The sequence below is a fragment of the Odocoileus virginianus genome, chromosome 15 (genome assembly GCF_023699985.2).
Source record: "Odocoileus virginianus isolate 20LAN1187 ecotype Illinois chromosome 15, Ovbor_1.2, whole genome shotgun sequence".
NCBI classification, from domain to species: Eukaryota; Metazoa; Chordata; class Mammalia; order Artiodactyla; family Cervidae; genus Odocoileus; species Odocoileus virginianus.
In genome coordinates, this window is record NC_069688.1 from 29,887,873 (window position 1) to 29,910,660 (window position 22,788).

General features: G+C 43.2%; 1 long non-coding RNA gene across 1 annotated transcript in view; it reads right to left on the reverse strand.

Annotated features, from left to right (window-relative positions):
- The window catches only part of LOC139038468 (uncharacterized), a 62,527-nt gene extending 43,389 nt beyond the window's left edge, over nucleotides 1-19,138 (reverse strand). Inside the window, exons 1-2 of the long non-coding RNA XR_011491472.1 lie at nucleotides 19,054-19,138; nucleotides 15,524-15,691 (exon numbers count right to left, since the gene is read on the reverse strand). This is a non-coding gene — a long non-coding RNA (uncharacterized lncRNA). The remainder of the gene's footprint in view (nucleotides 1-15,523; nucleotides 15,692-19,053) is intronic.
- Between the last annotated feature and the right edge of the window lie 3,650 nt (nucleotides 19,139-22,788).

The window sequence follows — 22,788 nt, forward strand, 5'->3', positions numbered from 1 at the left end:
TGATGTCTAATTACTGCAGTTTGCATACTATACAACTCATCTTAAATTGTCAAAAGATTAAAAGAAATATTGGAAAGTACACTGCACATTTCCATCTGCAACGGATAGCATAATACTATAACCTGAACTTGATCTTTAAATACACATAACATTATGTGAAGTATACAGGAAACAATTCCTACCTCAGTCAAGTCAACACATTTCTGGAGAAACTCATGACTAACTCCATGCAATAGAAAGAAAGATTATGAAATTGTTTTATTTCAGACAAAAGAAAGACATCTTTTAAACATTTTCACATTTAGAAGTCTTTTTTCACATTAACCTGGATTGGCTTTTTTTTTTTTTTTCCTGTAAAAATAAGGGGAAACAGTGGTGGCAAGTTTTCATTAAATACGCAAAAGCAAAAAGTTAATGGAGGGGGTATTAAAGCATGTTTACATAACATTTGAGACAACAAAGGATGTAAATCTTTGAGAAAAGCAATAAAAATGCATGATTTTGCCAGGTAGCTTTGGTCAGTGGGGTTTTTAAAATTATTTATTTATTATTTTTCACTGTGCTGGGTCTTTGTTGCTGTGTATGGGCTTTTCTCTAATTGTGGTGAGCAGGAACTTTTCATTTTGGTGTACTCTTTTGTTGCGAAGCAGGGACTCTAGGGCGCATGGGCCTCAGAATTTTTGGCACACGGGCTCAGTAGTTGTGGCTCTCGAGCTTAGTTGCCCTGTGGCATGTGAAATTTTCCCAGACCAGGGACCAGGGATAGAACCAATTTCCCCTGCATTGGCAGGCAAATTCTTTACCACCGGACCAGTGGGGAGGTCCTGGCTAGTGCTTTTAATACTTGGATTCTAAGGTGGGTCGGCCATCCAGTATGTAAAACTCCAGAACACCAATTCCATCAAAGACCACACTTGCTGGTAGTGGCAAAGCTATTTAAGAAATATGCTTGTTATAGAAGGGATCACGAGAACTGTCTTTTTGGAACTGATGGACAGCTTCAGGGCTTCCATGGTGGCTCAGGGGTAAAGAATCCACCTGGAGAAGGGGGTTCTATCCTGGATTGGGATGGTCCCCTGGAGAAGAAAATGACAACCCACTCCAGTATTCTTGCCTGGGAAATCCCATGGACAGAGGAGCCTGGTGGTCTACAGTCCATGCGCTCGCAAAGAGTGGGACACGACTGAGCAACTAAACAACAACATCCAACTTTAACCACAGTAGTTTCTTCTGGAGGCACTAAAGCATCATTTTCTTTCACAATAATTCATTCTCAACCAAGAAGCCATCTGGGAATTGGCCAAAAAAAAAAAAAAATTATTGCGTCCCTCAGATGGAGAATCACCAGTAAGGAAAATAAAGAGAGTTAACAGTATAGTTGCTTTTAACACTTCTTGGGTGGATTTCCCTGGACAGTCTGATATTCCAGTATTTCTACCAAATAAGTGCTTGGGCTTGGGGGATGCTGATCTGTCTACAGCAGTCCTTCTCAAAGGGTGATTTCCTGAGCCAGGAGCACTCGCATCACCAGGGAACTTACTATTAATAGAAATGCCACTCATCATATCCCATACCAGACCCACTAAATCAGAATCACCAGTGTGGAGCCCATGTATGTTAAGACATCCCCTGGAGGGTTCTGATTTTAATACACACTGAGGGTTGAGAACCACTGGTCTCCAGCACATGGCCTGCCTAATTCTCATTCCATTTATTTTTCCTTCCTATCAATGCCCTGCGTTCGGCGCTAAACATCTAACTACATCCCACTCCTCCCCAAGTCTGACCCAGCTCTTTGAACTTCGACAATTCCCTTACTTGAAATAGCACTGATCATTTACATACCACAATTCATTACCTATATCTGAAGTGATTTACCTGTACTGTGTCTTACATTGTCCTCTAAATTATTTCCTACCCATGCTTCTTTTGTCACCTTAACTGAATTAAAACCTGCCTCTTGAAGGCAGAAACTGTGTCCTGTACAGCTGGCCCTCCATGTTCACAGAGCTTGCATCCTCAGGGTTTGCATCCGTGGATTCAGCCAACCACAGACACAGCAGAGGATTGTCTGTATTAATCCTTCACCATTCAATATAAGGGACTTGAGCATCCTTAGATTTGAGCATCCCTTGCAGGGGCTCCTGGAACCAATCCCCACAGACACAGAGGGGCAGCTATATAGTCTTAGTTCCCACAGTGTCAATCAGTGTTGAAGCTTTTGTTCGTTCTCCTAATATGCCCCTTTCTTCATCCCACTGACTTCCAAGTTTCCAAATTCTTGCAATTTCTCAAAGTTCAACCCCAAACGCTTTTTCTATGGCTTTTTTCTATATGTAAAAGTATTCTTCTTTCCTTGAAAAAGAAATCATAATTTTATCTTTTTAGTTTTCCACTTCATAGTGCTGTCATTTGTTCGTGTCTTCCCTCTCTCATCATTGAAGATGGAGATAATTATTTTAAACCACAGTTTTAAGTAATGTGGGTGGGGAGGAATGATTTAGTTCGCTTCAGGGTATGCATGTATGATTAGTTTATTTTCCCTCAATATTGAATGAACTCTGATTTGGGGTAATCCAACTGTTTACATAGGAAGTAACTCTCACATTTCAGAGAGACGCAGTATCCCTCCTAGACGCATTGCAGATCTGGGACAGGGTCTGTGTGATGGAGACAATTGTTGCAATTTGTGTGGTCTAATAAGTGGTCGCAGAAGAGTAGACATGAAGTAACAGGAATCTGCAGGAAATCGAGTGGCAAGGAAACCAGAGCGACTTGAAGTCACATGGGTGAGGAAGAAAAGAACCTCACCCCAGGGTAAGGACCAGTAGCAGAAGGCTTAATTGCTCCCATGTCATGGTGTGAACCCACTGTGTTGCTGCCTGAGCTAATGGGAACCTGATGCAGCCAGCTTCCTGAGCCCACCGGCCCTGACTTCAAACGCTGCAGCCCCTTGTGCAGGATCAGGTGGACTGGAGTCCCGGGTTCACTTCCTCTCCAACAAAGGAGCATCTCCCCCCCATCCCACATCCCCATCAATTAATGTAGGCTGCATGGGATGCCGGCAGGGCTCTGGAGCCAACCCCCCTGCTTTCCCCATTGAGCACTCAATACTAACATCCTGACTTCAATACTAATCTTCCAGACATAGTAGCCCCTCAAAAGCCTCTTCCCTGGTGGTTCAGATGGTTTAAAAAATCTGCCTGCAATGCGGGAGACCTGGGTTCAATCCCTGGGTTGGGAAGATCCCCTGGAGGAGGACATGGCAACCCACTCCAGTATTCTTGCCTGGAGGATCCCCATGGACAGAGGAGCCTGGCAGGGGCCACAGTCCATGGGGTCAGGAAGAGTTGGACGTGACTGAGTGACTAAGCACACATACACAAGAGCCTCTGGCTCTCTGCTAACAGAGCCAGGAGCAGGAGAAAGCCCACAGGTCATTTGCCAGCAAATCCCACTGGGCCAACTGGGAGTGCAAATCAGGTGCTGAGGAGAGAGAGGTCTGGGGGAGGGGAGCCCGAAACCTTCCAAGTCTGACCCAAGTCTGGTTCTCCCGTTTCTACCTACATCTATCACTTCTGTTTTGCCACCGGCTCCTGACAGGAAAATTCCAAAGTGTCAGGCAAAGAATCCCTCCTGTTTATGTGACTGGAAAAGTGTTTACAGCCCCTAGTGTTTGGGGTCAGCCCCAAGCCCCCAGGGCAAGCAAGCCTTAACCCAGGCCTCCTCTCTGAGGGGGTGGGGGGCGGGGGCAGGGTGTGGCTCTGGAACATCAAGCTTCCTGGGCTCTTTTTTTTTTCTTCTTTTTTTACTTCAATTTCCACCAGCAGCCTTGGTGTTTTTTCCTTTGCTGAGATTTCTTAAGTTCCCTTTTTTTTTACAGCACTTACCAACTCCACACGAGGGTGAAAAGGTAGGTGTTTAAGACAGACAGCAACAGCTGGGATAAACTGCCTCTTAAAAAGACTGTCTTAATGAAATGCATCTCTTTATATTGGGGGCATTTGTAAGCAGAATGGGGATGAAACTTGAGAAGATTACGTGATAACCAGGCTATATCCTGTCGAGAGAGAGTGTTTCTCTAATAACACAAAGATGAGCTTCTCAATAGTCTGCCAGATAGCCGTCTTCCGGCCAGTGTCTCCCATCGTAAATCTTCCTTCTGACTCGGGTTTTCTGTAGATTTGTGAGGATAGAGCTCATTTTCGTGGAGAGACGGGACTAAGGAAAGATCTGGAACTTCTCCAGTTAAAAAAAAAAAAGCCACCATTCTGCTTAATCAACTTTTGTTCCATCGGAATCAATATCCTGCAGAGGGTGGTTTTCATTGTTCTAAAGTCTGTTTGCAGGTGACGGAGCAAAGATATGGTTCCTGATAAAGACTCGCTGAAAAGGAAAAGAAAATACTCCTCAAAATAGCCCAAAAAGGGGGTGGGGGGCTCCCAAACTCTCCTTTTACAAATAAGCTTCCTTTTGTGAGAAACTCTGCCTGGCTTTGCATTCTCAAGATTTGTCAGTAACTTGACAGTGAAACAACCCCTCTCTTGGCAGGGTTATCTATTATTTCTCACTGAAAGGGTTCAGTCATTTACTAAGCATCTAAGAAGTCATGGGTCCTCTCTGAACCTTAGTTTCTTTATCTTTGATAATAGTTCCCTACCGTGGAGGTTGTAGATGAGGTAGCGTGTTTGAAATTATCTAACCCATGGTGGACACTCAATAACAACTACCCTACTTCTCTTGATTTATCCACAGAATGGATTGGTGGCAGGTTAAAATCTGAACTGGGTTCCTATTTGGGCTACATTATTTTTCATGGCCCTAGATAAATCCCCTCAGCTGGGATCTGCCCTGAACGTCAGTCTCCTCATTTGTTAAAACAGAATAATGATACCTTTTCTCGAGAAAGGGCTTATGAGAGCTAAATGAACATATAAAAATCTTGTAACAGATGTTTGTGTATTTGTAAATGATAAAGCATGGGCTTCCCAGGAGGTTCTGTGGTAAAGAATCTGCCTGCCAATATAGGAGACACAGCTTCAATCCCTCCATCGGGAACATCCCCTGGAAAAGGAAATGGCAGCCCACTCTAGTCTTTTTGCCTGGGAAATCCCATGGACGGAGGAGCCTGGCAGGCTGCAGTCCACGGGGTCGCAAAAGAGTCAGACGTGACTTAACAACTAAACAACAACAACAGCAAAATGGTAAAGCACATAAATCAGGCTAGTGAAAATCATTTATAGTTTTCATAATTGGATGAAAGGCATCTAATACTGTTGAAACCACACATATACATAAGAAATAAAACAAAAATGTTTATTTCATAAAAAACAATTATTGTTATCTCGTTCTAGTTTTGACTGTCTTTTGTTCTAATTTTGTTTTTTTTTTGATAAAAGATTTTCTAGAGAAACTGTACCAACTGGCATGTTCAGAACATGTGCCCTTGTACTGCAAGGAAGAAACCCAGAAAACTAAGGTCTCCTGAAGTTCAAACTATATGGATACCCACATAATTTCTTTTTTTTTTCCCATTGTAATGACTTTCCCCCCCTCAGATTGTAGTACTTTTAAAAATTTATTCATTTATTTTAATTGGAGGGTAATTACTTTACAATACTATGATGGTTTTAGCCACACATCAAGATGAACCGGCCATAAGCATACATGGGTCCCAATTTCTAAAACTCCATTTGAGGAGAAGACTGTGTATTCACAGCACTCCTCTTTCTCTGTTTGGGCTTCCTCAGCTTCCTGTGGGGGATGATGGCGCTTGGGACCCAGCGTAGGTGGAACAGCTGGAGACCCTCCTCGCCTCCTGATGTCACAGCTTATCAGTGTTGACGGACACAGCGCATAAGGCCTTGCCTTCCTTGCTGACCAAACCAAAAGCACACATCTCTATGTCTACTGTGCTCTTTTTTTTCTTGCAAAGGAAAGAGCCACTTCATTGAAAACACTGAAATACATTGGAAGCAATCAATGCATTAATGTCGCTAAGCAAGTTCCATTCTTGGACCATGGTATAACCTAATTGTATTACTTACCCAATATTTTGCAGCTCTAAAGTTTAATATAGTCAACTGTTGATCATCATCAAAAGAAGTATCATAGATTCTATGAAAATCATAGGCACATCTTTGGGTTTATGTTAACTGGGAGGACAGTGGGAAGCTTGGATAATCTGCAAATTGAAGAATTTTGTTGTTGATGTTGCTTAGTCCCTAAGTCATGTCCAACTCTTTGTGACACCATGGACTATAGCCCACAAGTCTCCTCTGTCCATGGAATTCTCCAGGCAAGAATACTGGAGTGGGTTGCCTTTTCCTTCTCCCAGGGATCTTCTAGATCTAGGGATCGAATCCATGTCTCCTGCATTGCAGGTGGATTCTTTATCACTGAGCCACATGGGAAGCCCCAAATTGAAGAATGCCCATATTAAATAAAGAGAAATAATTATGACACAAGTGGAACACATACACGCAGTTGATTAATACTTTTGGAAGAAACTAATCTCTGTAAAGCTTTGTCTTGGGGCTGACTGTGTCACAGAATTCCAACTGCATATATGATATGTGACAACGTTTTAGTGCAATGCTTCGCTTTTGTTAAATTAATTAAGAAAAGAAATATTACACCGAAGAAGTCTGTATTCACTTCTTCATCATAAGGTTAATAGGTAAAAATCAATGAATTAATTGTTTATCTCATAAACCTTTAATAAGTACTTACTGCCTAACAGGTTCTGTGCTTGATACTGAACTTGCATTGATGAATAAAACAGACATGGTCCCTATCTTCAGCATTGATATTTTGGTATTAAAACAGCATGAGCAACTTTGATCTAAGGAAGGAAAAACTGGTATCCACATTCATGGTAACTTCCACTTTAACCTGGACTGGTGGGTAGGAAAGAGTCTCTCCCTGGCCACTTGTCAAGGCAAACCTGAGGCTATCAGAGCAGCAGCCTGGCATAGCCATTAAGACTACAGGCTCTGGAGTCAAACTGTCTGGGGTGAATCCTGGCTTCTCTCTAGCTGTGTGCTCTTGGGACAGATATTTGATCTCCCTGTGAATCTGTAAAATAGTGGACATGTTAATACCTACCTCATGGGGCTGTTGTAATGAGGAACTAAGTCAATAAAGAAAGCCGTTAGAACAATGCATAGAAAAGGGCAGGTGCTTAGTAAATGTTAGCAAATCTTGCCCATATCTGACATCACCTCCCATCATGGCTCCATACACAGCTCAGGGTCCTGGTAGGATGACATCTACCCTCGACATCTGCCACAATTTCCCTTGCCTGCCCTCTCCCCAACCCCTCCAAGCTTTTACACATGGCATACCATCAGTCTGGAGAGCCTTGCCATCTCCTTTGTTCCTAAAAAACTTTTCTTGCGCTCATAAAAGCTCAGTCCTCTGGAAAAATCCTCCTTGTCCCTGACTGCCAATGGTTAGGTGCTCCTCTGCCCTGTTCAACCATAGCTGTGCATAACTAACCCTATACTGCCCCCTGGACTTGGAGTGCTTACTTGTATGTTCCATCACACCAGATGAGGTGACAGGAGAGGATAAATCAATGTGTGTTAAAAGAACAAAAGATTTAGTGAGTGAATAGAAGAAAGAGAGGAAGGAAGGGGAAAGAAAGATGGCTCAATCCTTGGAACAACCTCATCGAAATATGTACTTGCATCCTGTGGAGCAGGCAATGAGATAAACTTTTTTAAAGTGAAAGTTGCTCAGTCCCATCTGACTCTTTGTGACCCCATGGACTATACAGTCCATGGAATTCTCCAGGCCAGAATACTGGGGTGGGTAGCTGTTCCCTTCTCCAGGGGATCTTCCCAACCCAGGGATTAAACCCAGGTCTCTGGCACTGCAGGCGAATTCTTTACCAGCTGAACCACTAGGGGAGCAAGATTTATTTCTTTTATTTATTTACTTTTTGGCTGTGCTGTGTCCTTGTTGCTGCAGGAGGGCTTTCCCTAGTTGTGGCGAGCAGGAGTTACTTTTGGTTGTGGTGCCTGGGCTTTACATTGCAGCGGCTTCTCTCGTTCCAGCGCACAAGTTCTAGGTGCATAGGCGTCAGTAGTTGCCTTGAGTGGGTTTTGTAGGTGCAGTTCATGGGTTCTAGAGCGAGGGCTCAGTAGTTGCGGCGCCGGGTTCTGTTGCTCCATGGCATATGGGATCTTGCCGGACCAGGGATCAAACTGATGTCCTTGCATTGCAAGGCAAATTTTTCACCACTGGACCACCAGGGAAGCCCGAGATAAGCTTCTTGAAGAGCCCTGAATCTGATCATTATTGCTGTTACTGAGCCCAAGCTCCTACTGCTCGCCACATGACAGGCCAATAAAACAAGAGAAGAGCTGTTGGGGCAAGGAGGGATACTGATTTTATTCAGAAAGCCAGCAGACCGAGAAGATGCTGGACTAGAGTCCCAAAGAACCATTTGCTTGAGTTAGAATTCAGCATCTTTTATACTAAAAGGGGAGGCAGTAAAATCAAACATTTCCTGGTTCTGGTCAGACTCGGGAAGGGATACTTAATTTCTTCCTTCTTGGCATTATTCACAGGTGAGCCTAGTCAGGATGTTTCCTGTGAGCTAAACAAAGCTTGACGGTCATTACCTGGGAGGCAGTGTAGCCAGAGATGCACTATCACCTATAATTTAGGGTTACAGGCAACATTTCTTTAGTGATTAATCTGTAATAGAATACAAGTTTCTTCCCTGTTGCATTGCCTCCTCCAAACTCTACCATGCTCTGTTATTGGCCTGAAGAGATATAGGCAAGCAGAGATTGAGCTAAAAACCAGAAGCAGCTAACTTTTTTCTTCCTTACTATATATATTTTGTTGAAGTATAGTTGACTTACAATGTTTCAGGTACACAACAAGATGATTCAGTTATACATTATTTTTGAAATTATTTTCCATTATAGATTATTACATTATTATTACATCATTACATTATAGGTTATTACAAGATACAGTTCCCTGTGTTATACAGTTATAACAAGATATAGTTCCCTGTGCTAGACAGTAAACTCTTATTGCTTGTTGCATATCTATTTTTAAAATTAGAAATATAGCATTCTATTCATACTAAGTGAAACAAGTGGAATCAAGATGTCATAAACTTTTTAGCTAGACAAAGATTCATAAGACTTCTAAAATACATGTACTATACACATTATTTATATGTATGTATACAAAAAATTTTCTACTATGCTTGATAAAGGCTTGTGAAAGAACATCAAAAAAAGAAAAGGATGGAGAAATTGGAAAACATAAACTAAATGAAGAAACATAACTAAATGGAAGAAAAGTTATGACCAACCTAGACAGCATATTAAAAAGCAGAGACATTACTTTGCCAACAAAGGTCTGTCTAGTCAAACCTATGGTTTTTCCAGTAGTCATGTATGGATGTGAGAGTTGGACTATAAAGAAAGCTGAGCACTGAAGAATTGATGCTTTGGAACTGTGGTGTTGGAGAAGACTCTTGAGAGTCCCTTGGACTGCAAGGAGATCCAACCAGTCCATCCTAAAGGAAATCAGTCCTGAATATTCACTGGAAGGACTGATGCTGAAGCTGAAACTCCAAGACTTTAACCACCTGATGCAAAGAACCGACTCATTTGAAAAGACCCTGATGCTGGGAAAGATTGAAGGCAGGAGAAGAAGGGGATGACAGAGGATGCAATGGTTGGATGGCATGACTGACTCAATGGATATGTGTTTGAGTAAACTCCGGGAGTTGGTGATGGACAAGGAGGCCTGGAGTGCTACAGTCCATGGGGTCGCAAAGAGTTGGACATGACTGAGTAAACTGAACTGAACTGAACTGACACTAAATGAAATGGGAGGACTCAATATGAAACAGAAAAAGTGAAACTAGATTAAAATAAAAGATCATCATATAATCCAGTTGTTTGTAAACATGACTACTCATTAGAAATGTATCTGGAGCTCTGGTGAGAAAAAGCAATACCTGGGCATTTGTACTTTTCAAAAAGTTCCAAGATAATTTTTATATGCATCTGGATTTTAAAAAGTTTTTTCTATTAAATCATAGTTTTGGTGATGCAGAGTTCTATTATTTTTCTGTTGACCAATCATGACACAGTGGTATTAAGTGAATAATAGCTACATAATCACAATAGTAAAAGATGTTTATCAGTTTTCACAATCAATAGCCAGACCAAAAAAAAAAAAGATAATTACAATTGTGAGCCATAATGGGAACATGATTAACCTAAAAATATAAAATAATTACATAAAATTTACGGGGTCCAGCAGAATGATGTGATAAGTGGAAGTGCCTCCAAGCACATGTTTTCATCCACCCAATCAGTCTATGTCTTTTGGTTGATGCATTTAATCTATTTATATTTATGGTAATTATTGATATGTATGATCCTATTGCCATTTTCTAAATTGTTTGGGATTTGTTTTCTGCAGGTCTTTTCCTTTTCTTGTATTTCCTGCCTAGAGAAGTTCCTTTAGCATTTGTTGTAAAGCTGGTTTGGTGGTGCTCAATTCTCTTAAGTTTTGTGTCTCTGGAAAGCTTTTGCTTTCTCCATCAAATCCCAATGACAGTTGTGCTGGGTAAAGTATTCTTGGTTGTAGGTTCTTTCCTTTCATCACTTTAAATATATCATGCCCTTCCCTTCTGGCTTGGAGAGTTTCTGTTGAGAAATCAGCTGATAGCCTGATGGGAGTTCTCTTGGAGGTTATTTGTTATTTTTCTCTTGTTGCTTTTAATATTTTATCTTTGCCTTTAATTTTTGTCAGCTTGATTACTATGTGTCTCGGTGTGTTCCTCCTTGGGTTTATCCTGCCTGGGCCTCTCTGTGTAAAGGCAGCTAACTTTTCATACCACTTTACCTTCCATGAACTCTGACCACACCAGAGACCTGCAAACAGTCTTAAGATAGCATCTACATCAACGCTCTGTCTCTAAGTGCTTGAATCCCTGCATTTTGCAAGAGGGATGGTCATCCACAGCTTTAAGCATATATTCAAGTCTGGAAAAGGCATAGTTCCACTTGGTAGCACTTGCTTCCGGATAATTTTCAACAGAAATGATCTTTCTTAAGCTTCAATTCAAGCCCATGATTGCTGGCCTCAAAACTGGTTCATTCTTTCAAGCTCTGGTTCACCAACAAAATTATATTTTTATTAACTATTTGCACTTCCAACCAAAAAATTAAAAGTTAATTCCCCAATACCAAAGATCCCTGACACGTCAGTATTTATGAAACACACACACACATGCTGAGAGAGGGCAGAAGGTAGAGATTATGCTTGAAATCATATAGATCCCAGTGCTGTCATGAAAACAAATCACAAGACTTGTTGGTTAAGATCTCTGAAAAGGGTAGGTATTATTTTTAATCAGGGTAGAAGTTTCAACTAGCAGGAGCTTTTCATTTCCTCAATCTGAATAGAAACAAACAATAGAAAAGCAAAGTATAGTTTTTCAAGTTGCAAAATTGAGCTCTCCACAGCTTATTTTCTCTCTCACTATTCTTAGTTTTCTACAAACAAGTTCACTTTTGGTGTATAATGAACTATGCCCATGTCTTCATGGCCAGTGCCCATGTCCGACTTCTATTTTTTTAATTTTTATTTATTTAGTTATGGCTGTGCTTGGGCTTCCTCTAGTTTGCTGGGAGCAGGGGTTACTCTCTAGTTGTGGTCCATGGGCTTCTCATTGCAGTGGCTTCTCTTGTTGCTGAGCAAGGGCTCTAGGGCATATGGGCTCCTTAGTTGTGGTGCATAGGCTTGCGGAATCTTCCCAGCGGCATGTGGAATCTTCCTGGACCAGTGATCGAACCCATGTCCTCTGCACTGGCAGGCAGATTCTTAACCAATGAACCCCCAGGGAAGCCCTCCTGCTTCCATTTTAAGGAATAAGACTTCTTAATCACTGTTCTCAAAATAGTTCATCCTCGTATTAAATACTTGCTTATTCATTCAGTAATTACTGACTGGGCTATGGCAGACACTCTACTAGGCACAGGGTATAAAACAGTGCCATCCACCCTCTGCCCTAGGAAAGTTTTGACCAGTTTGTGATTTTTTTAGTGAAAGACAATTTGCCTGTATAGAACTAACTTTGATAAATATATTTTGAAAATATTGCACAAGAATTAAATTTTCTGTCAAATTTCATTTTTTACAAAATAAGAGACTTGTGTCTCCTGGCATAGTATCGGGGAGATGGCAGGCACTGGGTTAATAGCCATTTCTTTTTTTCCTGGATGTTTGAAAATCAAGTCATCTATAAGATGAATTTGGAGTCTTGACATTTTGAGCAAAGCAACAGATCCTACTGGGCTGAGGAGCTACCTAGTGGAGACTTCAACGAATGGACTTTGGAGACAGCCTCATCTAGCTTTCAGCCTTGGTCTCTCTGCCACTCAGTTAAGAAGTAACAGCAAAGAAGTTTTTTAAGTTTCCTAAGCCTTATCTGATAAATGGGGAAACAAGCACCTCTCCACGAAGTTGTCACAAGATTACTTGAAATACAATATGTAAAATTTCATTCATAGGAATCTGGCATCAAGAATAGCTATTATTTGATGTAAATTATCACCATCCCCAATTTGTCTGCTTCTGGAAATCAGCTTATTTATAAAAATTGGATTTTTTTAAAAATTTTATTTATTTTTGGTTGCATTGGGTTTTCGTTGCTGCATGTGGGCTTCCTCTACTTGCACTGGGTGGGGGCTGCTCTTCATTGCAGGGCACAGGCTTCTCACTGTGGTGGCTTCTATTGTTGCAGAGCATGGGCTTCAGTAGTTGGGTCACATGGGCTTATTTGCTCCACGGCATGTGGGATCTTCCCAGACCAGGGATCGAACCCATGTGCCCTGCATTGGTAGGCAGATTCTTATCCACTGCACCACTAGGAAAGTCCCTAAAATTTGGATTTTCTTAAGGCAAAACATGTCTACAGTGTTCAGCTAAACATCAAATTTGGAACTCCAAACAGAGGACTGTGGTATCTTTGTTATTTTTCAAGACATTTTATGACAACTACGTCTTCCCCCAGGAACCCTTCCCTGCCCTGGCAGAAAGAGGTTTGTACCACCACAGGCCAGGGCACATTCTTTCCATGGGATGGATCCAATCTCACTCTGTATTTATCTAACTTCCTTTTCTAAGAGGTTTAGCAAGTTTGGACTAGACTGTAAGCTCTTTAAGGTTCTCATTTATGTTTTCTCTCTTCAATAATATAATCCTCTCAGAACACTGCCACAACTTCTGGGATCAGGGTGTCAAATGCCTGGATCCATCCCAGGGATAGGCATACCCCACACTCAGCGTACTCACATCAGCAGTGACTCTGTGGACGGACACTGCTTGTGTGCGCCCTCAGTTACTGTTTCCTTGAGTTACATGAAACAAACAGCCAGCCTCCACTGTGACACAAAATATTTTACTTTGTAGAACCTATGACTGAGGGAGGCCAATGTCCCCCTCCAACCAACTGAAATTACCTTTGGGAAAATCTTCAATATGAAACAGTGGTTCTAGACTTCCGTGCTGTTGCAGTGGATAAGAATCTGTCTGCCAACTCAGGGGACACGAGTTTGATCCCTGATCCGGGAAGACTGCATATGCCGCAGAGGAGCCAAGATCATGCCCCACAACTACTGAACCTGCATGCCACAACTACTGAAGCCCGAGTGCCTAGAGCCTGTGCTCTGCAAGTGAAGCCACCGCAATGAGCAGGCCAGGCACTGCACCTAGAGATTAGTGCCTGCTGTCTGCTACTAGAGAAAGACCACAGGCTGCAATGAAGGCAGCAATGAATCGTAACCAAAAATAAATAAATAAAACGTCAAAACTAAAACCAGTAGTTCTTAAATCAGAGAGAGTCTTGGGCTCCTGAAAATCTGTTGGAGATGTAAGAACTCTCTTCCCAGGGACAGGGGAAGTCATATAGCAGTTTTGCATACATATATTTAATCATGGATGACTCACAGACTCCCTGCAAACTTTCCCTATGCCCTTTTTGGCATCCTCCTAAGCTAGGAGAATTCAAAACAACACCTGAGTTCTTGCTAGGGTTTGAACCGTCTCTGTTTGTGAATCGCAAGAAATCCAGGAAAGCGGCAACTGCCTAAGAACTCAAACGTTGAGTCAGATCCTGAAGAGTCGCCTGTCTCTGCTCTGGGTGTCTTTACTGAGGGGTGACAAGCCATCCCCTGGGAGCAGCCTGGCTGGTTTCCTCAGGCCCCCACATTGTGTACACTCCAGAAAATTCTCCATCTAAGCAAAAGAGCATCATGCGGGGGGCACCCTGCGGGTCGCAGAGAGTCAGACACGACTCAGCAACTAAGCACAGCACCCTGCGTGGTAACAAACGTGGCCTGTTCAGCGAGCGAGGTCCTTTTCTCATCAGCCGCAGTGAGCTTGAAATTGACGCGCAAACCAAAAAGGTTAGGGAGCTCTGGGCAGCCTCCTGTTGTTTTGTGCTTGGTTCGGGGAAGTCGCTGGATGCATTTTTTGCCTCCAGCCTCTTGTTGAGTGACAGGAAAAGAAAAAAAGATCGTTTGAAGGCTCCCTGATTCAAACGTCCTGGACCGAGTGCCAGGCGCTCCCTGCCCCGGAGAAAGCCTCTCTGGTGCCAGTGTGGAACAAGTGTGTTTCCAGTGTCTCCTAGAGCGGGTTTTCCCAACCCCCCAGAGGGGGGTGGATTTCAAAGCCGCTGACTTCTTGCCCTTTTTAATCGGACTGCGAGTGTCCCCGTTTTAATTTGAAAACTTCCCCTCCATCTTCCACTTCTTCAATGCCTCTCCTAAAAAAGCTGGTATTCTGGGGCACTGAAATGGTGTTAGGCTATTAAGCAGAGACAGGAGATTAGAGGACCGGTGGGTAACAGCGAACACAGCTATGGTATGCATGAAAGCTCAGGTTGCATGTTACTGAAATGCTATAAAACATCAAAACCCGAAAGGTACAGGGTTAAAGGCACCGAAATCCCTTCTGCAGTTTGCCTCTTGCAGCTGTGGACCTAAAAGTACCACGCCGTTCCCATACTTCCATCATCACGCCGTTGTCCTTCAAAGACACACACAGACTCACTCCCACTCCACGGTGTGTTCTCAGCGCTGAGCGCCCCATCTCTCCCTGATATCCCGGAGCCTCTCAGCCTAAAGCCACCCCACCACCCCCCGCCCGTCTCCCCCTGCGCTGGGGAGAGGGAGACAGTAATTAAGGTCCCTGAGGGCTGCTGCGGGCTGTACTTGGGATCTCAGCGCAGCTGCCTGCCTTCGTCTCCCCAGCCGCCCTCCCACATCTTCCGAGGAGACCGGCTGTGTGTGTGAAGGAGGTGCTGGTTCCCACAGCTCTGATCTAATTCAGCTGAAACTCAATCTCCGTGTGACCAACCTCAGCCAGCGCGCTCCCACCCGCCCAGGCTCCCCTCTCCCGGCAGTGTGTGCGCTGCCCATTGACGCTGTCAGTCCCGCCGCCTCCTCTCCACCGCCCCGGGGTGTAGACTTACACGGTGTCACTGGGCCAGCCTCAGGAGCTTGGCGGCTGCCCGGACGCTCACCCCTCATCCTCGGGGCTCCGAGGGGTGTGACACCCTATACCCGCTACTCAGCGGGTTGAATGGGGCTCGTGAGTTATCGCTGCAGAAAAGGCAGTTGAGTCCGATGAGGCCAAGAACCTGAAACAGATGTAAAAGACATCAGGCTGAGTTTTCCGTGGATCTTCAATGCCTAGAAAGATTTATGCCCCCCTTTAACCCTCTTTTAACATCGGTTGAACTGGGCTTGTTTTATAGCAAGGAAAGAAACCTCGCAGTCATATACAACATCGCCGGAGCTCAGAGCCTTCCTCTGGGTCTGCAGATCCGCTTTTTTTTTTTTTTTTTTTTCCCTTGTCCTCTCTCCTATAAGATCATCTCTTCACCTCTGCATCTGGTGGGGATTTCTCATCACCACCTCTTTATAACTCTCCATCCCCAGACAGCCCAAAGCTACCAGTTGCTTTGACCCTGCCTGCATGCATACTAAGTTGCTTCAGTGGAGTGGGACTCTCTGCACCCATGGACTGTAACCCTCCAGGCCTCCCTGTCCATGGGATTCTCCAGGCAAGAATACTGGAGTGTGCTGCCATGCCCTCCTCCAGGGGTCAGATCCTAAGTGGTGTTCAGTTTGGGGGAGTGCATCTTTATCCTGAACAGGGAAGTGATAAATAGCTCTTAGAAAGGTGAAGATTGCAAGGAGCCAGCACAATCCACTATAGACCTGGCTTTTTTTTGAGGGGGGGTGTGCTAATTGTCACGTAATCATGTTACACTAGATCAGGCGCACTTTCTTTTGATGGAGAAAGCTTTGAACTTTGCTCTGCACTTCCTGAAAGAAGAGGATTTCTACCTCGGGGCAGGGAGGCACAGGAAGGCAGAGGTTTGCGGGTGCCTTTTACAAGTCCTGTGAAGCGAAAGGGAAGGAGTTTACAAAGGAGTCATCATTAGGACGATGTGTCACGGTGGGCTGGCACCTCCTAAACCTGACCCCCACCCCCTCCTCCAGGGCGGCCTCAGGAACTTGGGGATTCAGCACTGAGCACCCAAGGGATTTTCCAATGCAAAGAAGTGCAGGGATCTTTCCATCTTTTGTTAATTTTACTTCACACAGTGATGGGGAGGGTTGCTTTTTTTTTTTTAACTGCTGTTACTTTTTTGTTTTTATACTTTATTTGGCTGCTACCTGCAGGATCTTCAAATTTTGTTGCAGCACATGAATTCTAGTTTCTTGACCAGGGATCAAACCCTGGCCCCCTGCACTGGGAGCCCAGAGTCCTAGCCACTGGACCACCAGGGAAACCCTGTTACTACTTTTTTGCAGAATGATACATTTTGCATGAAAACTTTTCTTTTGGCTAACAACCAACTCCCTTGCTTATCTCTTGATATAGAGCTGGTATTTTCCTCACCTCCTCCAGACTCCCAGTCTGGGGCTTGCCATCCTGAAGACTCAAAACTTAACATCCAACGTAGTGCAAAGAAACCCTCCGTTAGAATTCAGTCTCACTCTCTCTTCACAGGAGGTAGTTCCGACTAGTGTAAGTGATACCTTGGGCTTCTAAAAACACTTCTACACGCATTCTGCTCCAGTCAGGCTGCGTTGTGGAGAGAAGGGTCGTGGAATGAAGAAACACGGTTTTGAGGGGGTGGGGGTGGGTGGAGATTCTACCCTGCCCAGGGAAAGAGGAAGATTCCTGCAGCCAAGCTCAGAAATAATAGTCTCCTTGAGTCCTGAGAAAACTGCCCCGAATGTTAACACATCAATCTTAAGGAAACAAGCCCGGTTTTTACCAACTTAATTTCATATAATTATTTCAGAGTTTGAGTCTTTACAAGAAAGAGGGAGTGGAGGGAAAAGGTCAGAAAATTGAAGGGGATGAACAAAAGAGGAATGAGATTTTTTGTTGTTGTTTTGAAGATTCCTGTTGCTCCTCAGTGCCCAGGGGTCCATCTTGGCTTTCATCTTCTAGAAGCAAATGCACAGCACCCTCAACAGCACTTGGAGGCACTCTGAAGGCGCTGATTTCAGCTCAAGAACACTATTTCTAAGGAACACTTTAATAAGCTTTCTCTGTGTCTTGGGCCTTATAACACCAAGTGTGCAGTGAAATAAGGCTAGAAAATCCGAGCACCAGTACTAACTCCAGGCTAGTAAGTCCCAGCACAGTTTGCCCAAGTCATTAAGCTGCAGGGGACTCAGTTACATTTCTAAAATGGGGGTAAAAATACCTCCCCTGCCTGCCTCAGAGGGTTACATATAGAAAACACTTTGAATGGTTAAAAATGCTGCTATGTAACTATTTACAATGGACAAGACATGGAAACAACATAAATGTAAACAGATGAATGGATTAAGAAGAAGAGGTACGTATGTAATACAATGGAATACTACTCAGCCATAAAAAAAGAACAAAATATGCCATTTGCAGTAACATGGAGGCAACTAGCAATGATCCTACTAAGTGAAGTGAGTCAGAAAGAAAAAGATAAATACCATATAATATCACTTATATGTAGAATCTAAAATATGACACAAATGAACTTATCTATGAAACAGAAACAGACTCATGGACATAGAAAACAGACTTGTGATTGCCAAGGAGGAGATGGGGTGGGGGAGGGATGGACTGAGAGTGTGAGGTTAACAGATGCAAACTTTTACATATAAAATGGATAATCAACAAGGTCCTACTCTGTAGCACAGGGAACTATATTCAGTTTCCTATGATGACAAACCATGATGGAGAAGAATGTGAGAAAGAATGTGCGTGTGTATGTATATATATAACTAAATCACTTTGCTGTATGGAAGAAATTAATACAATATTGTAAATCAACTATACTTCCATAAAATTTTTTAAAATGCTGCCTTATAAGTGAAAGGTATTACATCTGCGGTAGTAAAGTTCAATGATGATTAGTATTCTCTAAGTATTTAACTGAGCTTAACTATTTGTAGTATGTACTTGAGAGTCAGACACAGAAATTGGTAGGTCAACAAAAAACAAAGACACCATCTGGTTGATTTAAAATGCAAATCACAAAGCCCCATCCTCTAGGAATTTTGGTAGAGTAAGTGCAGAATGGGCCCTGGAATCTGTATTTTAAGCAAGCACCTTGGGAGTGGCAGAGGCAGATAGTTCAGGAAAAAGGCAACCTGGAGAAGCACTTTGTTGTGCAAAATAAGGACATTTCTCATCTTCCCACTCTCTGCCTCTGCTCCCGCTGGGGCTGGGTGTGAGAATGAAGCCCATTGCTTTCACATCCCTTCATTAATATATCAGAATCTACAGCATGAAGGACTGGAGAGAAACAAAGTAGAATGGAGGATTAGGTCAATGGGTTTGGTTTCCCTTTAATGATGAGAAACATGCATGCCTGCTCTGAGCAGATGATCAGTTGATCCAGAAAATGTTGCACAAGTGTTCTCTGCTAAACTACAGGGTCAAAGTCAACAATATAAAAGAAAATATACCTCTGTTTGGTTGAAAAGGACTTACGTTCAAGACATTGCTCAATAGGGCTGATATGGGTTTCACTCTGTCAAACGGCCCTGTTCATTTACTCAGCTTTCCACAGAATTCTGCCAAAGAGGACAAGGAGGGAGAGAGAGATTTAGCTCTCATGGTTGCAGTTTGTTTTTGCACCTGTGGGTTTTTTTTTTTTTTAATGACAATGGTTTAAAAACATCATGATAATATTTTTAAAGATAGTGGGTGAAAGTTTGTATGTAAAGTTGGGACAATGGAGTGAAGAATTTCTCATAAAAAAAATCTCGTCTTAGTGACAGTTGCCTACTCTAGAATAAAGTTATAACAAAGAACGAAACTGAGGAAGAAGTTTCTAGAAAGATAGGTTGCCCCTAGAAATCTAGGAGTAACCTTTCAACAAAGTCCAAAAGGATTTGTCTTTCAACTTTTATTACTAGAATGAGCAAAAACATTAACAAAACTGGCTTCTGGAAAATCAAAATAGAGGACTCACAATCTACTCGGTTTACTCATAGAAAAACTCTCAAGTCCTTGCTCACAATTCTTTGCACTCAGTTCTAACACACAGGCAAACACACATGCTTGAGTTTGTATATGTGTGTGTGTGTGAGTGCACTGGTATTCTATGCCCAAGGTGAACATTGAAAGTTAGAATTAAAGAATGTCTCAAAATAGGTTATATTGATAAAGAGAAGCAGTAGCTAATGACCTGATAAAAACTATGGAGATAGTCAATTTAAAAGCTTACAAAATTTCAACAAATAATAGCTTACCAAAAAATAGCCTTCAATCACTTTGCTGTGCACTTGAAACACAACATTATAAACCAACTACACTTCAATTTTTTAAAAGGTTATCAAATAACTTCAGAACCACAGAAATCTAGGACTGTTTTACCCCAAAAGATCTTCAGGGCCCCATTGCAAGGGAGCAGAGTACAAAACTTTTGTTTACTGTAATGACCCTAGTACCTCAACATAAAGTTAAACGTTTTACGGCCTAGAAAATTTCCATTCGAATGGTTAAGCTTAAAGATGTTTCCATACTGAACGAGGCAAATTCTTATCTTTCCAGAACTCTCACTTGTTCAGAAATATTTTTTTTCCCAAAGTTTCTGGGTCAGCAAGGTTTGTCTAAGGAGGAGAGATTGGGGATGGGAGGCGGAGGAGGAACAGCTGTTTTGAGTTAAACAAGAAGCATGTTAATGACAGCACAGAAGTCTGAGAGATACTCAGGTTTAGCCGGCTGGTCAAAGAAGCAATGGGCTAAATGGCTGGATGAAAACAGTTATTCAAGGTCTGTGATAGTGGACATGAGGAGGGAGATTCAGAAGACAGCATTGACAAATGAGGTATCTATGGTATAACATCATCTTCCCCTAAACTGCAGTAGGAAGTAGAAAACAGAGAAGAGGGGTGTGGAAACCATCAGCCTAACTCACCAATACTGGGCTTTTATGGAGAGTGTTTTCTGAGAAAGGTGATAACCTGAACTACAGATGGGCCATGGCAGGGACAAGAGGGGGAAAAGAGGATGTTTCCAGCTGGAATATTAACGATGAACACAAATGTCATGATTACTATGAAAGTTATAGGCACCAGAGACACTAAGGGAAAAAAAGTAAGTCATTTTTACATCTCTACAGAGGTTCCCATAAGGTCAGCAGGTCATGGCAGAAACTACCAGTTAATCATCTCCGCGTGTCTCTTAAGCCAGCAAGATTCCTCTAGCCAGAGAGCGCCAGCCTGTTTGCAAGGAGACCCTGAGCTTACTGGGGTGGACTGGGAAAGGCCAGGAAAGAGGAGAAGTCCCAGCACTAGCCTTTCTGAGGAGTGAGCAGAAATTGGTACCAGGTCCCCCACCTCCACAGGCTTCCCAGGTGGTACAGTGGTAAAGAATCTGCCTGCCAATGCTGGAAATGCAAGAAACAGGGGTTCAATCCCTGGAACCCATTCCAGTATTCATGCCTGGCAAATCCTATGAACAGAGGCGCCTGGTGGGCTACAATCCATGGGGTCTCAAAGAGTCAGATGCAATTGAGCACATGCGCACTAGCGCTAGCCCCCTTCCCCACATCCTGCTTGCCTCTCAGCCCTGCACCTCCACCCCACAGACCCTGAAGACTCCCCTAAACCTCCTACTGACTAGGGAGTTCTGTCTTAATTGAAATGAGACAGACTGAGCTCTCCCTGTTTTACCAGTGGAGATGTTGTGGGAAGAACACAATCAGAATTGAAAACTGTTCTCATCAAGACACACCCTAATTTCAGCCCTAACCCTCTCCTGAGCCATTTGGCCAGAAGTAGATACGTTTAGGGGAGAAGGCAATGGCACCCCACTCCAGTACTCATGCCTGGAAAATCCCATGGATGGAGGAGCCTGGTAGGCTACAGTCCACGGGGTCGCTAAGAGTCGGACACAACTGAGCAACTTCACTTTCACTTTTCACTTTCATGCATTGGAGAAGGAAATGGCAACCCACTCCAGTGTTCTTGCCTGGAGAATCCCAGGGATGGGGGAGCCCGATGGGCTGCTGTCTATGGGGTTGCACAGAGTAGGACACGACTGAAGTGACTTAGCAGCAACAGCTATGTTTAGGACTTTGGCACACAAAAATCATTCAAATATTTTTCAAGCTCTGTATCATGTCATCTAATTTATGCTGTGTATGTGTGTTAGTCACTCGGTTGTATCTGATACTTTGTGACCCCATGGACTGTAGCCCTCCAAACTCCTGTCCCTGGGATTTCCCAGGTAAGAATACTGGAGTGGGTTGCCATTCCCTTATCGAGGGGATCTTCCCAGCCCAGAGATTGAATCCAGCTTTTCTGCATTGCAAGCAGATTCTTTACCACCCTAGCCACCAGGCAAACCCCAATTTATGCTGTAGATTAAAGGAAATAAAATACACAGTGAGTATTTTTTTTTTTAAGGTTGGAAGATCATGGCCACCAATTACCCCTTGTGTATAAATAACTCCTAAATCCAGGTCTCTCCTCACCCCTGGACCCATGTTTCCAATTAGCTGCTGGACACCTCCACCTGGGTATTCCATACCTTCTCAACTGTTTGTCCTCAAATTTAGTTCCATCCCAAAGCAGGTCTATTGTCACCTTTTGTATCTGGCAAGTTCTTGAGATGAGGTAAGGCTAATAAGTTAGATAAGTACAAACACATCTATCCCACCACACGGTGGAGGCAGATTGGCACTGGCTGATTCTCAAGGATGTTTGTAGGACTTAGGACTCAGAAAACAGTGCAGAACTACTCAGGGATGCGTGTATGGTGGTCGCACACATCAGCAGTTCTCCTCAATCATGAATACTTGAGTGAAAGTAAGTGTTAGTTGCTCAGTTCTGTCTGACTCTTTGCGACCCCATGGACTGCAGCCCACCAGGCTCCCCTCTCCGTGGAATTCTCCAGGCAAGAATACTGGAGTGGGTTGCCATTCCCTTCTCCAGGGGGTTTTCCCGACACAGGAATCAAACCTGGGTCTCCTGCATTGCACGCAGATTCCTCACTGTCAGACCCACCAGGAAAGCCCTGAGTACTTAAGGTAAAGGGTAATAAGACAGCAGGAGCTAACAGACAGAACAGCTAAGACAGCTAACAGGAGCTAACAGACAGCTAAGACAGAACAGGCTCTAACAATAGTTTTTGTTATTGTTATGATCACTTAGATAGATATACAGCCCCAGGGGTTTTCCTTGACACAAATATGGCATAAGAAAATCTGGCATTGGG